This window comes from Podarcis muralis, chromosome 5 (genome assembly GCF_964188315.1).
Source record: "Podarcis muralis chromosome 5, rPodMur119.hap1.1, whole genome shotgun sequence".
In the NCBI taxonomy this organism is placed as follows: domain Eukaryota; kingdom Metazoa; phylum Chordata; class Lepidosauria; order Squamata; family Lacertidae; genus Podarcis; species Podarcis muralis.
Window position 1 is genome coordinate 79,620,368 of NC_135659.1, and position 17,218 is coordinate 79,637,585.

A 17,218-nucleotide genomic window follows, 5' to 3' on the forward strand; every position below is an offset into this window, starting at 1 on the left:
CCCACATTCCAGTTAACATTTCCATTCACCTCAAGGTGAGAACATGCAACCCATTCACAAAGCACAGAAGGGAAGTTTTGCTGGGCTGATTGCAGAGAAGCAGAACAGAGGGGGAAGCAGCAAAGGTATCAACAGTAAGTGTATCTTTTAATGGGAGAGCTTCTCTCAGTGTGTATTTGTGTGCTCTCAACAAGACGCCTGCTCCACAGAGATCTTTGAGGAGCAGGGGTTCTGTGTATTGTGGCAGCCTGCACACTTTGAACACCTATGCACCCAAGTGAAAGCTTTCAAGGGAGGTTGAATAATAGCATGGGTAGGCAAACAAAGGCCCGGGGGCCGGATCTGGCCCAATCACTTTCTAAATCCGGCCCTGCGGATGATCCAGGAATCAGTGTGTTTTTACACGAGTAGAAGGTGTCCTTTTATTTAAAATGCACCTCTGGGTTATTTGTGGGGCATAGGAATTCGTTCATCCACACCCCCAAAAAATAGTCCAGCCCCCCACAAGGTCTGAGGGACAGTGGAACAGCCCCCAGCTGAAAAAGTTTGCTGACCCCTGGATAATAGCAGCTGACCACTGCCAATGGCTGTAGACCCAGACCAGGGAAGGGAACATGAGAGGCACCGGGGCAGCTAAGGCAGTGCCGAATGCAGGCAATGCTGCTGAATAGCCAGCAGCGCCCAGGTCAAATATATCATGCCAGATTGGGAGCTCATGGGTATGCAGCCGTACCTGCACCCATTGGTGCACAGAGCCCCATTCCAGTGGTGTAGCATGGGGGCAGGGGAGCGATGGCTAAGGGTGCAAATTTCTGAGGAGGTGCAACCAAGCACTCCCACAATGGGCTCCCTCATTGAGGCCAGAGCTGTGGGGAGATAAGTGCCTCTTTCTGCTCCCAGCCGGCAAAAGGACGCCCATGGGCCGGCCAAGAGGGGGGGGGGGCCGCTGCCACCCAGTGGCGTAGTGTGGGTTGTCAGCACCCGGGGCAAGGCAAGTAATTTGCGCCCCCTAACCCATGGATTTGCGCCCCCTAACCCGTGGATTTGCGCCCCCTAACCTGTGGATTTGCCCTAACCCCAGATGTTGCGCCCGGTGCGGCCGGCCCCCCCTGCACCCCCCACGCTACGCCACTGCTGCCACCACTGCCCACCAAGGAGGAAGGGAGGAAGAGGAAGGCGGTAAAACACTGCCAGAGCCACGTGCGCTGACCTGATTGCCTTTGTGTTTCTCTGCTTTGTCTCTGCTCCCAGGTTGGGGCTTGAAATATACTCAGAGTCCTGCAGTGATTTCATGCTCTTTATTGCAGCTTGTAAAACAGCGACTGAATTCCCCCCACACCCAAACCTCAGGCTTTTATATACATTATTTACACAATGAGTCCTGTCTGATTGGCTGATTCTGCTTCCCTCCTGGAGCCCGATTGGTCTTCTCCTGCAGGCCAATCAGTTGTTGCATTCTAGGATCCTACCTGCCTGTTGTTCTAGGATCCTAGCTTAGTACATAACAGGGCTAGTTTGCAAGGAGAGACTTCCTTGATTGGACACTGGCATGTGAAGGGACTGACCGCTGCCCAGTCCACCAGGGGGCACAACACTCGCCTCGCCCTGGGTGCCAGCAACCCACGGTATGTCCCAGCCCCATTCTCCGTCAATAATTGCTCAATGACTGCAGACTACCCTCCTCTCCAGTTTACGAGCTGCCATTGCTTGCACCTTTCTTGCTTATTTGAACACTTGTTGCCTCTTCACAAGGTTGCCTCTATGTGTCAGCTCAGTGGAGAGGGGATGGGCTGTATCTGCTGACCCTGACATCATATTGTACCCCACCCCACTCCTCAACATTGGTGAATTCAGTATGCGCTACATGAAAAGGGGAATCCAGATTGCATGGGGTTCTGAATCACATGAAATCCTATGAGCACGCAACAGGACATCCTCTTTGCAGATGTCATGCAGAGTAAGTTGGTAGGGGCATAAGGTCAATAGCTTTGCTCCCTACCCCATTTAGGCTGTATGTGGAGGTGACTTGTGAAAAGGCTGTGATGGAGCACAGAATAATGTGTCTCTTAATTTCATTGAAAAGCATTGCAACTTGCGCACTGCGATGGCTCTGCACAAGCTACCACTTCCTTCTATAGTCATTTTCTTATAAATATGCAGAGTGAATGAGCTCTTACCTGCCTCATTTGTCTTGCATTTCAATCCAATATTATGCTTTGAAAGAAATCCCATTGGTTTTAGCAGGAGTGATCTCTGTATAATGGATTCAAACTAGCATGTTTCAGGCCACCTCATAAAACAATTGTGGGGGCTACCGAGGGCCATTTTTAATTTGCTACTTAGATATTGACAAAATCCAGGTTTTGGTGGGTGTGAAAGCTTACACTGGAGGAAAGGGGGTGAAAAACAAAACTGCCCATGATGAAACTGCCTTTTTTTTTGAAAATCTATAGTGTGGCCATGCTTGCTGTGCTGTGCAAAGTTCTGGTTCCTGCAAATGGTGCTGTAGGAAAGGTAGAGGTGCAGAAAAGAGCAATGAAAATTGTCAGAGGATGGAGAAACTTCCCTATGAGAAACGGCTAAAAAGCGGGGCTTTATACTTTAGGGGAAGAAAAGTAACTTAGACAGGGAAATGATAGAGGGGTATAAAAATGTACATGGTGTGACAAAAGAAGATAGGGAGATGTTTTGTGTGCATGTGTGGTCATATGAGAACTTGGGAATTATCTAATGAATGATAGGAAATTCAGAATAGACAAACGTACTTCTTCACACAGTGCATAGCTAAGGTGTAGAATTCACCCCCACAAGATGCAGTAGTGGCCACCAGTTTAGACAGCTTAAAAAGGAGAGTAGACAAAATATCAAATTTGCATTTTTCGGAACAATATGAGAACCAAACCACAGCTATCCTTTGAAATTGGAACTTATCTGAATTGTGTGGTGCAGTTCTCCAACCAACCAAGATTTAGAAAAAAGCATATATTTCAGGAGAGTGCATAAAAATCATTTTATTAGCAAAAAATTAACATGCTAAAGTGCTTTATAGTACATTAGTCAAGGCTGCATACAGAAAATGTGTGTATTCTGTTGAATTTTAAAATCACAATACAATTTGAGATGTATAACAATGGGTATAATAATGCACTTAGTATGCAAACATTGTATTTATTTATTTAAAATCATTTACCAGCAGCTTAATTTTTTAATCTCTTAAGTGTTTGTATGTACAATATAAAAACTAAACAATATCATTAGAACAAAAATGCAATGCAAAACCAATAAAACAGCAGCATAAAATCTTATAAAACCAAAACAGAGGATTGAATCACCTAAATGGCCTCAGCTCAGTATTCCTGAAGAAGCGTCCCCACCCCCATTGTTCAGTTCGGACACTGAGGTCCAACTCTGAGGGCCTTCTGGCAGTTTCCCTCACTGCGAGAAGCGAGGTTACAGGGAACCAGGCAGAGAGCCTCTTCGGTAGTGGCACCCGCCCCTCACATCAGATGTCAAGGAAATAAACAACTGTCTGATTTTAGAAGACATCTGAAGGCAGCCCTGTATTGAGAAGTTTTTATTGTTTGATGTTTTATCGTGTTTTTAATATTCTGTTGGGAGCCGCTCAGAATATGTTGTTGTTGTTGTTGTTGTTGTTGTTGTTGTTGATGTTGTTGTTAATAATAATAATAATTGTTGTTGTTGTTGTTATTCAGGGTCCAGTCTTCTGGGTAAGGGAAAGCCTGGATGAAAAAGATGTCTTTTAGTAGAACTGGGCCCAGAGTGTGGTGGGGAGCATGGGGACTCTCTTCCTGACAATATTATGGGTTAAGATGGGAATTAGGAAAAAAGAAATCCATGTGGATAAACTCAGCATCAAGATTTTCTGTTAATCTTTCCTCTCCTTCCTCTGTTGTTCCTGTGGGGATTTCTTGACTTGGAAGCCCCTTGGGAAAGGGACCTATTCTCTTGTGCTCTGTAAAGTACCATGCATTCCACTGAGGATATATTATAATAAGAGCAATAATGATTTTTGCATCATGATTGGTCTTAAGGCCAAACCTGATGTGAAATGTGTTTTTGCATTTAATGTGGAGATTTTAAAAAGAAGAAATAGAATCAGCTGGGGGGAGAGCTTGGAGGGTGTGAGTTTGTGTGTGAATGGAGTGGGAAATTAACCCCTTCTTCCCCTGCAATAGTCCTAAGGAAACTCCTTCATCTGAAGCTGATACTTGCTTTGAGGCAGGAGGACACCTGCTATAGTTCCAGGCAATATCACCCCCTCCCAGTTGATACTATTTGCATTTTGCAAAACCTGCTATGGGCCATGTCGCCAGACCTTCCAAGTGTCCCTATTTTCCAGGGACAGTCCCGGATTTACAGAAACCGCCTTGGTTTCTGATTTGATCTCGGAATGTCCTGCTTTTCCTTAGGCTGTTCCTATTGTCACTGGACAAATGTTGGAGGGTATGGAGTTATATGACCCCTGGGTTAGGGAGATAACTAATTGTCCAACCTTTAGAAGACATCTGAAGGCAGCCCTGTATAGGGAAGGTTTTTTTAATGCTTAATGTTTTATTATGTTTTGATATATGTTGGAAGCCACCCAGAGTGGCTGGGGCAGCCCAGTCACATGGGTGGGGTATAAATGTTGTTGTTGTTGTTGTTGTTGTTGAACAGAAAATCCCTATTTTCATCCAAGAAATGTTGGAGGGTGTCTCCTCCACGTCTCCTCATGCAGTTACTCCTGTACCACACTCTCAGTTCAATAAGGAGTATGTATGATCTATTTGTTGCATCTTAATCCCATTGTTCTGCCAAGGAAGGAGTGGGGTACATGCTCCTTTCCTACCCCCATTTGATCTTCACAATAACACTGTGAGCTAGGTTAGGCTGAAATAATGGCCACTGGCCCAAGATTAACAGTGGGTGAGGGGCACCCAAAGGGCAGGCTGCATGGGAAACACAGGTCTGTCCTCTGACAAGCTGCTGCTGTCTTCCAGTATCTGATGCCTGAGGCAGCCAGCTCACTCTACCTAATGGTAGGGCTGGGCCAGAAACATAGAGAGAAATCTAAGAGTTTCTATCTGGAGTTACCTCAAACTGGGGTGCATCCTTTAGAGTGGCCAAGTTGCTCTCTGAGGATCTACTTTGCAGGAGTGTCTATTTTGGCTCTGCTTATCCTCTGCTTAAATACTTACACATAAAACAAACATTGCAAAGACCACATGAGTCTTTCTCTCTCTCCAGCGCTCTTGCCTCCAAAGGAAATGAAATTCCGTCACACTGCCCTGAGAACACCTCACCATGTGGGGAAGGACCGTGTGACAATACAGAGAAGCATTGCCCCATATTGTATAACTCACAGAGTTGAGGGAAAGCAAGTCTGAAACCAGTGAAGAATCCCATATTATAAACCTTATGCCAACAGCCACCCTGCTGAGCTCAGGAAGCAGAAGGAAGCGGCTGTGATTTTCTGGAAATACCAAGGAAGAAAGGAGGCCAAAACCACAAATGTGAAAACAGCCAATGGCCCATACTTAAGATTTTATCAAGGCTGTTCACTGACTAAGTGTCCCCCAGAGGGATTTGCTCCTGCCTCATTAGATTTCATAGCTGCTCCGGGGAAGGCAGCATGGGAACCAGGCAGCATCTCCACCACTGAACTGCCATGGCTGCTGATATCAGTCCCTTTGTGCCCTACGCCAGGTGTCATTTAATGAGGTGCCAAAGAGCAGTATGGGCCAGGCTGATTCCATGTGCAGTTGCAAATCAATGAGCTTTTAGGGGGGCTCAATCATCCATTGGGAAAAAGCACTGGAGAAGAGAAGATGGGAGGTGGTGCAACAGCCATCTTCAAATGTCTGAAGGGTTGTTGCTGACCAAGGTTGTGGGTTTCCTTTGAATCTTATTGCTCACCCTGGTGATGTACTTTCTGAATGTCTTCGTTGTTTCACTTTTCTCCTTTAGAAAGTACACAACACAGTCCCTCGAGAAGTCACCCAGAAAAAATAGTATGTCTTAATTTTTTTCCCTAGAGAGGGAATATAAAGTGGAAGACACACGTCACTGCAGATTACATCTAGCACCCTGGTGGTTCTCTTTTCGGTGCATGGAGGGAAAGAAGACTCCACACTTTTCTCAGTGATGCAACTTGCACACTTGGTTGTGCCATATCTGACATACAATTTCATTAGATGCATAATGAAATCACGATGTCAGTCTCTACATTTTCCATGGTGTGAAACCGTTGGACTCTCTTTCTGTAGCCAGTTGTGTAAGACAAGAGTTGACATAAGGACGAGAATCACATTCCTTTGCATCTGGAACTGGCAGTCGTCCTCCTGTGTTACTATAGAAATGAGGAAACCAGTGCAAGCAATTCAGATTCTGTGCAGTTGGCTGGCAAGCCTGTGTGTGCCCTTGGATGACGATGCCAGTTGCATCTCAAATAAGATTTTCAGCATACCCTCCGATATCTGCCAGATGGAAACAGATACACTTGCTTTACATTAAAGGAGGAGAGTATTTATTGAATGTAAGCAAGCAGTATGAAAAACAGCTTTGTGATTGCCACGTCCCTCCAAACCATTCGGGAAACCTTGACTTCAGAATTTACATTTCCCTCCCACTTAGAAAATGCAAATATTGTTCCCAAGGAAACTAAACAACATCTAGAGTTTCAAGTAAGCTTTATGCACTAGCAAGATTATTAGTTCTGGCATCGTAAACAAATAAAGGAAGATGATATTGTAATTATACTTAATGTATGTGACAGAGGCAATGCAAGCATCAACCTTGTGAGATGGGCTGGCTGCCAAGCAATCTCCTTTCTTTCCATCTGTTTCTGCAGCCATCGTGGCTTGTGAGATGCAGGGAGTCCCACAACCTATGGTCTATTAGCTTGGAAAGAAGTCACTGCCAGCTGACTTCCAGCTTGATACCCTTATTCTATCTCTTGTAGGGCCCCCTCAAGACCCTTTCCTGCCTGGTATGAAGGACAACAAAGTGTTTCCTCACCCCCAACCCCATCCATGTACAGACACTGATTGGGACAGTCCTATTTGGAATTCTCTTCCTCCCTTGTGGCAGCAATACGCAGAGAAAACAAGGTAGAGTCCTTTTTAATGAGTTTATTCATTCATAATAGCGAGAGACAAAAAGGATGCAACAAGCCCTGACAATGGCGTTGCTCCAACTGAGCACCTCCTCCTTCTTCCTAACAACAGCATTTCCCTTTACGGTGGCCGCTTGTGGCCAAGAGCCTCTGCGTCCTTTGTTCCTGCACCCTTAGCGAAGGCCGAGTTCTAGGAGAAGGTGGAGTCAGAAATACTCTCCAATGATGTGTCAGCTAGCTGCTCAGCCTCCCATCCCCTCCCCCTTCTCCTAACACTTCCCAACTCTTTTGTTCTTCTATCTCTGAGCTGTGATCTTCCTCAAACCCCTGCTGTAAAATCAGTACTGCTTCCCTCTCCTCTGGAAGAGTCAGGAGAAGGAGGGGGGGAATCTCCACCATTCCTCCTCCTCTATCTCGTCCCCTTCAGACCAGTCTCTGACAAGTGATGGGACAGCATCATCCATCAAACCTCAATGCAGCAAGCTAGCTTAGGGGACACAGGGCACACTTCTTTCCATAGTACAGGCTTCCTCAAACTCGGCCCTCCAGATGTTTTTGGCCTACAACTCCCATGATCCCTAGCTAGCCAGACCAGTGGTCAGGGATGATGGGAATTGTAGTCTCAAAACATCTGGAGGGCCGAGTTTGAGGAAGCCTGCCATAGTGCATAGTAATAGTAGTAGTTGTAGTAGTAGCAGTAGTAGTAGTAATAATAATAATAATAATAATAATAATAATAATAATAATAATAATTTTATTATTTATACCCCACCCATCTGGGTTTCCCCAGCCACTCTGGGCAGCTTACAGAATACATAAAACATCATAAAGCATTAAACATTTAAAACTTCTCAATACAGGGCTGCCATCAGATGTCTGCTAAAAGTTGTTTAGTGCTTTATCTCCTAGACATCTGAAGGAAGGGTGTTCCACAGAGAGGACGCCACTACCAAGAAGGCCCTCTGTCTGGTTCCCTGCAATCTCACTTCTCGCAGGGAGGAAACCGCTAGTAGGCCCTCAGAGCTGGACCTCAGTGTCTGGGCAGAATAATGGGAGTGGAGACGCTCCTCCAGGTATACTGGGCAAAGGCCATTTAGGGCTTTAAAGGTCAGCACCAACACTTTGAATTGTGCTTGGAAACACACTGGGAGCCAATGAAGATCCTTTAGGATGGGTGTTATACAGTGGATGCTTGGGTTGCGAATGTGATCTGTGCAGGAGGCACGTTCGCAAGCCGCAGCATTCACAACCCACAGCACTGCGTCTGCGCACACACAGGTTGCGATTCGGCACTTCTGTGCATGCGCAAAGCGTGATTTAACACTTCTGTGCATGTGCGAGTGCCGAAACCCAAAAGTAACCTGTTCTGGTACTTCTGGGTTTGGCGTAGTGCGCAACCCGAAAACAAACAACCCGAAGTGTCTGTAACCCGAGGTATAACTGTAGTTAAAACAGCCTTCAAGGAGGATTGGAAAATATTTGTAGACTATTAAAAAAATTATTGTGAACATGTTGGTACACTAGCAGGCTTGGAGTAAGTTCAGCCATTAAAAGTTACTTTGAGAATAAAGTTAAGAAAAGAAGGTATAGATAAATTATAATATGCAGTAGCATAAGATAGGGTAATCATGAGAAAACCATGGAAAGATGGGAGGGAGGTCATCTGTTTAAGTGACTGTATATGGGATAATGTTTGATTAACCATTTTATTTGTGAAAAATATACAAATAAAATATTTTTTAAAAGGAATAAAGATTTCATCCCAGAGTGCTTCTTGCTATGCAAGTTTTCTACATGGGGATGTGTTTATCCATAAGGTAAAGGTAAAGGTACCTCTGCCCGTACGGGCCAGTCTTGACAGACTCTAGGGTTGTGCGCTCATCTCACTCTATAGGCCGGGAGCCAGCGCTGTCCACAGACACTTCCGGGTCACGTGGCCAGCGTGACAAAGCTGCATCTGGCTAGCCAGCACAGCACACGGAATGCCGTTTACCTTCCCGCTGGTAAGCGGTCCCTATTTATCTACTTGCACCCGAAGGTGCTTTCGAACTGCTAGGTTGGCAGGTGCTGGGACCGAAAGACGGGAGCGCACCCCGCCGTGGGGATTCGAACCGCCGACCTTTCGATCGGCAAGTCCTAGGCACTGAGGCTTTAACCCACATAGGAGCATTCAAAAATGTGATCCCCTCCTGTAGACTCATTTTAGTATATTGCATTCTGTTTCACCTCAAAACTTTACTACAACATTCTAATGCATATGTAAATCTGTTTTATTATCACCTGTGAATTTGGGGGTGGGGTGGACTGACAGGTTGTCCCAAGACCATTTGATTATTGAGGCAAAGGACCCTATTTATTTTTTCTAGCCAATGAAAAGAAACCTATTTGGATAATGCTAAGCATAGCTGTCAACGTTTCCCTTTTTTAAAGGGAAATTCCCTTATTCCGAATAGGATTCCTCGCAAGAAAAAGGGAAAAGTTGACAGCTATGATGCTAAGTGTCAGCTGGCTCTATGGAGCATCCTGATCTCCACTTTGCTCAAAGCCCCCGCCCCCCCCCCCCGCCCCCGCAAATTTGGAAACTGGTTTTGGATTCTTATTCAGACTCAGCATTCAAAGAGATCTTTAGGAATAACTGGAGAGCAAACATTTGGGCAACAGATGTGTCAAAATGCAACCTGCCTTTCATGGGGCTTATTGCACAGCTCCTGCCATAAGGTGTGTGTGCATCTTGCATCTTCTGTGCTGCCTGCAGTGAGGGCAAGCAAGATACATACTGAAGACGGATGGATGTACAACTGGATTCCCTGTAACTCTCTGTTCCCAGACAGCCAGGAAGAAGCAAGGAATTAAAGCAAGGAGGTTAAATTCAATATTGCCAGCAGGAAAGCCAACAGTAAATAATAAGTCAGCCAAAGACAAGAAAGAATTCATAATCCAAGCCCACAGGGATAATTATTTTAATATCAGCGTATCCATCTCCTCATTCATTGCGAGACGTGCTTTCTAAGGGCTGTCTCAAATCCTGTGCAGTAATTGTCTGTCCTTCTTTGCTATACCATGCCGTCACTGGAAGTCTGGACAAGAGCAAATTCCTGAACCTTGCCATCAATTAAACCTCATCATTTGATAAGCTCTGTCTGATATCATAAAGCATCAAGCAGCACAGTTGGGTTTATTATTATTATTCCTGCAAAATGTTAAAGCACGCCATTCTCATTCTGTGACTGTTTTGTCTTTTTGCATGATTGTAAAACCCAGAGTCTGATCGCTGTGATCCCACGGGGCTTGTGTGAAGGAGCTGAATTGTTAAACACGCTCTGATCAGAGTGCAGTTCTGTCTGCCTTTGTTCCCCTTGGCAAACTTTGCTTTGAGAAAGAGTTCAGCTCCTCTCCTAAATTATTTAGGAATGTTATAGTGAATGTTGTGAGTTGGTACAGGCAGACCTCCTGTGCACCTCCTCCCCACACAGTGATGGATATTTTTTCCAGGCACCCTGTTTATATAGAGCTTTGAGTATAGCAGTGAGTCTATAATTGTAATTCATGTCCGCACTGGAAGTTATCCTTACTTCCCAGCTCAGGTGGCACTGATCTGAGCTATTCACAGAGCTCATCTGCTTATCTGCCTTCTCCACAGCCTGTCCCTACAAAAAAATACTTCCTTTGTGTATCAATTGCACTAGGTTAATCCAAGGAACCTAGACAACATCTTAAAAAGTAGAGACATCACCTTGCCAACAAAGGTCCGTATAGTTAAAGCCATGGTTTTCCCAGTAGTGATGTATAGAAGTGAGAGCTGGACCATAAAGAAGGCTGATCGCCGAAGAATGGATGCTTTTGAATTATGGTGCTAGAGGAGTCTCTTGAGAGTCCCATGGACTGCAAGAAGATCAAACCTATCCATTCTTAAGGAAATCAGCCCTGAGTGCTCACTGGAAGGACAGATCCTGAAGCTGAGGCTCCAATACTTTGGCCACCTCATGAGAAGAGAAGACTCCCTGGAGAAGACCCTGATGTGGGAAAGATGGAGGGCACAAGGAGAAGGGGACGACAGAGGACGAGATGGTTGGACAGTGTTCTCAAAGCTACAAACATGAGTCTGACCAAACTGCGGGAAGACAGTGGAAGACAGGAGTGCCTGGTGTGCTCTGGTGCATGGGGTCACAAAGAGTCAGTCACGACTAAACGACTAAACAACAACAACAATACAAGGAAATGGGTAGCACTCAATGAAAGTGCTGCGGCAAAGTGCCTTTGGAGCAATAGCTCTAGGGGTAGGTGATTTTAGTGAGACAGGCTAGGTCACATTGGTGGAAAATTCTCTCTATAGACAGCCTTGGCTAATAAATGAAGCACAGTGTTTTGAGAAAGTCCTGTGTACATGTCCCATTAGAAAGACCATATGTGGGCAAACAGTAAAATGGGATTTACTGGTAGATCTCTGAGTCATTTGCAGTAGACCAGGAAGAATTCTGTTTAGCAACAGCTTAGCAACAGCAAAAAGACCTCCCCTCGCATTTGAAATTATGATTGTGAGATGAAGAAAGCTGAGAAGGGCAGACCTTTGTGTGCAACAAGTTCTGGTACTGCATCTAAATTTCTTGGCTGAGTTACGTGCTCACAGGCACCCTGTTTCTTAATTCTAAGAGCGTCATCCTCCCCAGCCCACCATTTTTCACCTTGGTCTGACTGGCGTATTTCAACTTTCTATTTAAAAAGATATAAGTAGATCTCACAACCCTGAAGCCTTCCTGCCCCTGAAAAAGACTATTCAGGCTATTCTAGGGAACTAAAATTAAATAATAAATTCTCCTCCCAAAGGAGCCCAGGGTGGCAAGCAGAAACATAACAGCTAAATAAAACATTCTAAAAACAATTACAAGTAAAAACCTCTAGAAGCAGATACAGTTCAAAACATTATTCAAAACATTATTTCATGCAGCACCCTCAGGGTTGCCCGGAACAGCATTCTTCAGGTGCCAAGTGCCTAGATAAACAGGAATGTTTCCAAATTCCTCCTAAAAGATTAAAAATGATGGATGGATACAGGCACACCTCACTAGGGAGGGCATTCCATAGCCAGGAAACCACCACTAGAAAGGCCCTGCCATGGGTCAGCAGCACCAACCAGGGAAGCCTCACCTGCTGATCGTAAGGCCTGTGATGACTGATATTGCCTCTTTTGGGTACTTGGGTCCCATGCAATTTCGGGCTTTATATGCCAGTGAAGTGGTGGCCAAACTTGGCCCTCCAGCTGTTTTGGGACTACAACTCCCATCATCCCTAGCTAACAGGACCAGTGGTCAGGGATGATGGGAATTTTAGTCCCAAAACAGCTGGAGGGTCAAGTTTGGCCACCACTGTGCTAGTACTAACACCTTGAATTGGACCCAGTAGCTCACTGGCAGCCAGTGCGGTGCTTTCAGGACTACTGTCACAGGGCCCCACTGGGCTGCCCTGCTTACCAACCTAGCAGTTGCCTTCTGTACCAGTGGCGGCCTGCAGACCCTCTTCAAGGGCCGCCCCACATTGAGTGCATTGCAGTAGTCCAAGCTGGAGGTCACTAGAACATGGACAACTGAGGTTAGGGTATGCCAGTCCAGGAGCAACTAGAACTGGCAAACCAGCCTAAAGCTAGGCAGAAGCATTCTTAGCCATGGAAGCTACTTGAGACTCCAGTGTTAAGTTGGAATCTAGGAGTGCTCCTACACTATGACCCTGATGCTTCAGGGAGATTGTTGGTCCTCCCAGAACAGGGCACACACCTAATTCCCAGACACGAAAACCACCTGCCCACAACACTTCAGTCTTTCAGGATTCAGCCTCAGTTTATTGGCCCTCATCCACTCCATCACTGCCTCCAGACACCTTCAAAGAATAAATCACGCCTGGCCAAACTTTATTCTTGATAAAACCCATGTTGGTTAGTAGCAATCAATGCATTCTTTACTAGATTCTCATAAACTGGCTCTTTAATCATCTGTTAGATTGCAAAGGAAGCTCTCTGCATTAATTGAGTTGCAAGGTAGAACGGTGACTATGCTCATAGTGAAATGGAGGCTGAGACTTGCCAATTGACATTGTAGAAGCAATATCTGAACCAGCAGTATTGCAGTTCATAGTTGAGGATGTAGGAAAATGCCTTGTTCACAATAGGGATGGTCAAATTCATCCATTTCAGTTTCTTTCAGTTCCTCATTTTTCCGATCTTAAATTCAGTTATTCGCATTTTCTCATCGGTTTTTGATTTTCTTTTTTAAAGTCCTCGTGAATGAATTTATCCTAACATGCACATTTGCATTTTTGCCAAATATACACATTTTTACAAAGCATATTTCGCTTAACATTTATACGTTTTCTAGCATAATGCATTCTTGTATGCAACTTTCACTAATATAAGCATTCCATGCACAGTTTGGTGTCTGATTTTTTGGCAGACATTGCCTGGCTGGAAAACTGCTTTGCAAAATGCATTGAGGTGTGAATGAGGTAGATTTGCCTTTAAATGCTAAATCAATCCCTAATACCAAGTGAGACTATTTGTCTACATAGCCCAGGATTGTCTACTTTGAGTACCAGTACCTCTCCTGGGTCTCAGGCAGAGTTCTATCCCACCACCAACTAACTGATCCTTTTAAGTGGACAACTTGGGGATTGAATCTGGGATCTTATGCATGCAAAGCATTTGCTCTGCCACTGAGCTATGATTCATCCCCATAGCTCTTTAGCCATTAGAGTAGCTCATTCCAAAGGTCTTGAGACTCAGACAATGCTTTAGCTCTTAACAGCTGCAGCCAACACAATGAATTCCATCAGAGGCATTTCAGGTGCAAAGGTATCCCTTCTTTCTATCTGCTAGCAATGGACTAGTCTGGTTCCTGGCATTGTATGCCATCTAGTGGAAGCATTGCAAAAGAAGATTTTGTTGACTTGCAAAGCATGATTACATTTCCCCTGCTCATACTTTGAAACGTATACAAGGGAGGGAGGAGAAAGGGTGGATGCAAAACAGGTAATACATGTGTTTCATTATATCCTGAATGAAGAATTTAATTTATTTTCACAAACATCTTTTCCAGCAACACTAATATCATAGTAGCGCATGGTCTGGAGGAAATGAGTTTTCCTAGTTCGAAGGGATGCTGTTCTGCATCTAAACTCAATTTAGTTTCTTTCCCTGCCTATGGCAGGCATAAAGCTGCAGTTCTTGAACCAATCTACATAGCATGGCCTTTCATGTAGAAATTCTTCTCCCCTAATCACAATTAGCTGAATTTGGTTGTGGCTCTGCAGAGAGGAGGAGAATGTGCAACATGAGTTCGAGGCAACTCCTGGCTTGGAGGGCTAGATGTGGAATCAGGGAGTGTGCTAGCTGGCAATTCATTCTGGGCAACAGCCAATCCACAGCAATGCACACAAGGAGGAACAAGGAGGACCCTGGTAGCCCCTTAACAAATCCCTCAGTACATGTGTGTGTGGCTACAGGCACACTGGGGAGGAATGTGGCCAACACATGTCTCTCTTTCTTACCCATTTTTGGCTGACATTTTAAACAGATTCCTCCCATCTTTGAGCTTTTGCCTCAGGAATATCAGATTCCCAATAATGAATGCATGGTTCTGCATCTCAAAAAGACACACAACACATTCATATTGAGATTGCCATGTGGTAGTGGCTGCGCAATTATCATGAACACCTATTGGCTAGCAGGTCATGTCCCTGTCCGTGTGGCACTTTGCAACCTCTCTCCTTCTCTTGCTTTTCCGAAAGCTTTTAACTTGGCATTTTTAAAGAAAGAATTGTGCCTAATGTTATAGCTAACAGTTAAGAGCCAAGATCTGAACCAGAAGGTCTTTGAGCACAGTTTGAGGGGGAGGGGATGAAGAATTACCAGTATCTCCACCAGGATTTGTTGAAGAAAATCACAAATGTGCATAAATGTGCACAAAACCTATACAAAAGGGTAGCAAAAATCTTTCCTAACAGTTGTTTTTGCAGTGGTGGTGCCACATATCATGCCATTGTGCACATTAGCGGCTCAAAATGCAGCAAGGTCATTCTTTTTCTCAATTTGGATCAAAGCTGGTTTGGGAAAAGAAGTGTTAAAATGCAGTATTTCATAAGAATTGGCAACATTAGATACAAGATAAACATTGTCACACGCCACAGGGAACCACTGCCTGCCAAGCCCCTTTACAAAATAAATGTTGCCAACCTGGGACCCCAAACAGCAGGTCCAGTTCCCATTTAAATTTCCCCAAGTGTTCCAGAGTGACACTACGTCATAGGCATTGTGGGAAATTAAAATGGCAGCTGGGTTCAGCTGCCCAGTGCTGTTTAGAGCATTGCTTGGAGGACTGTTTGAAGCCTACTAGAGTTCACCAAAGGAGGAGATGGCCTTTGGTTGACCCAGGAGCCCTGCCCAATAGCGCATCCATCTTCCCACTTTAGCTTAGAACAAAAAAAAGTTCTTTATGACCTTTGTATACAACAGAGGTGAGGAAAGGTTGCCAGACTCCTTAACTCCCATCAGTCCAGAGCTAGCATGGCCAGGGGTTAGGGATGATAGTAGTTGTAAAGGTAAAGGTAAAGAGACCCCTGACCGTTAGGTCCAGTCGTGACCGACTCTGGGGTTGCGGCGCTCATCTCGCTTTATTAGCTGAGGGAGCCGGTGTACAGCTGCCGGGTCATGCGGCCAGCATGACTAAGCCACTTCTGGCGAACCAGAGCAGCGCATGGAAATGCCATTATCTTCCCACCAGAATGGTACCTATTTATCTACTCGCACTTTCAAACTGCTAGATTGGCAGGAGCAGGGACCGAGCAACGGGAGCTCACCCCGTTGAGGGGATTCGAACCGCCGACTTTCTGATCGGCAAGTCCTAGGCTCTGTGGTTTAACCCACAGCGCCACCCGTGTCCCAGATAGTAGTTGTAGATGTTACTAAACATCTGGGAGGGCACTGGTTCTCCATCCCTGCTGCAGTGGTTCCTTTGGAGATGTTCTTCCTTTGCCCTCCATGCTGAACATATCTGGTGGCCTCTCACTCATATACAATTTATATAAGCCAGTCCAAGAAGGGTCTTCCTTCCTCAGCATCCTGAGACAACTCAGTAAAGATGCAGCTGCAACCTGTGTGCGAGAGTGTGTCTTGTGTTATGTGTTTGTACGATTCAGCCGAGAAAAATAAACTTTTGGTCTAGTCTGGTTATGAAAGCAACGATGTCGCCTGGAAACTATGCAAGGCCAAGAGAACATCCTGTATCAGGAGGCGGACGGGAAGGGGAGGACGGCGGCTCAGATTGAATTCAAAATCAGTGGGAAATATAATTACTCCGGCTCCAGCCACGATCAATCTGAGTAACTAAAGTGCCTGTAAAGAGGCTGAGAATGCAAAGCATGCGAAGTAATTTGTAAAAGGTGTTTGGCTTAAACGCAAAGACATGTTGTTGTTGCTGCGTTTGCTGTGTAAGGCTGGATGGGCCCGGCTTCTAGTGGGTGGCAGCTTCTGAACCATAAAGCAGTGTTTCAAGAGTAGGAGAAGATGATGGGACTCAAGCTTGCCTGGACACAGCATCCTCTGATCTGGAAGCCGTTTCCTGTAATCCTTGATTGTGAAAACTCTCTGTTGTCATTCAGTGGGAGACCAAAACTCACATCCAACACTTGAAACACAAAGAATCCTGGGAACTGTAGTTTATTAAGGGTGCTGGGAATTGTAGCTCTGTGGGGGTAAACTGCATCCCCAGGATTCTCTGGGGGAAGCAATGTAGCTTAACTTGTGCTTTAATAGTAGAGGGTGAATGTGGCCACACTGCACCTGATTGGGGCACTTTTGTCTATTCCCAGTGTCCCTACACAAATTAAGCCCTAGGGTGAAGAAATATTCAGCATAGCCCAACGAATGTCTTTTTATATGATGCTGCCCTTGGCATTGACATTGTCCAGTCAAGAAAACCCATAGGGCCTCCACCACTGTGCAAGGAGAGGTCACACAAACAGTTCTGTCCTTGATCCTACAGGAAGCAGGTGGGACAAAACACATCACTCAAAACAACTGAAGCAGATGTGTCTGATTGGCACAGTTTCTTCCACTTAGAA

General features: G+C 45.2%; 1 protein-coding gene across 2 annotated transcripts in view; it reads left to right on the top strand.

Moving 5' to 3' along the window:
• Nucleotides 1–17,218, top strand: part of ADA (adenosine deaminase) — a 77,801-nt gene that overhangs the window by 7,115 nt on the left and 53,468 nt on the right. For both annotated transcript variants that reach the window (XM_077929263.1, XM_077929264.1), the window contains one exon: nt 13–134. The gene's annotated coding sequence lies outside the window, so the exon portion shown is untranslated. The remainder of the gene's footprint in view (nt 1–12; nt 135–17,218) is intronic.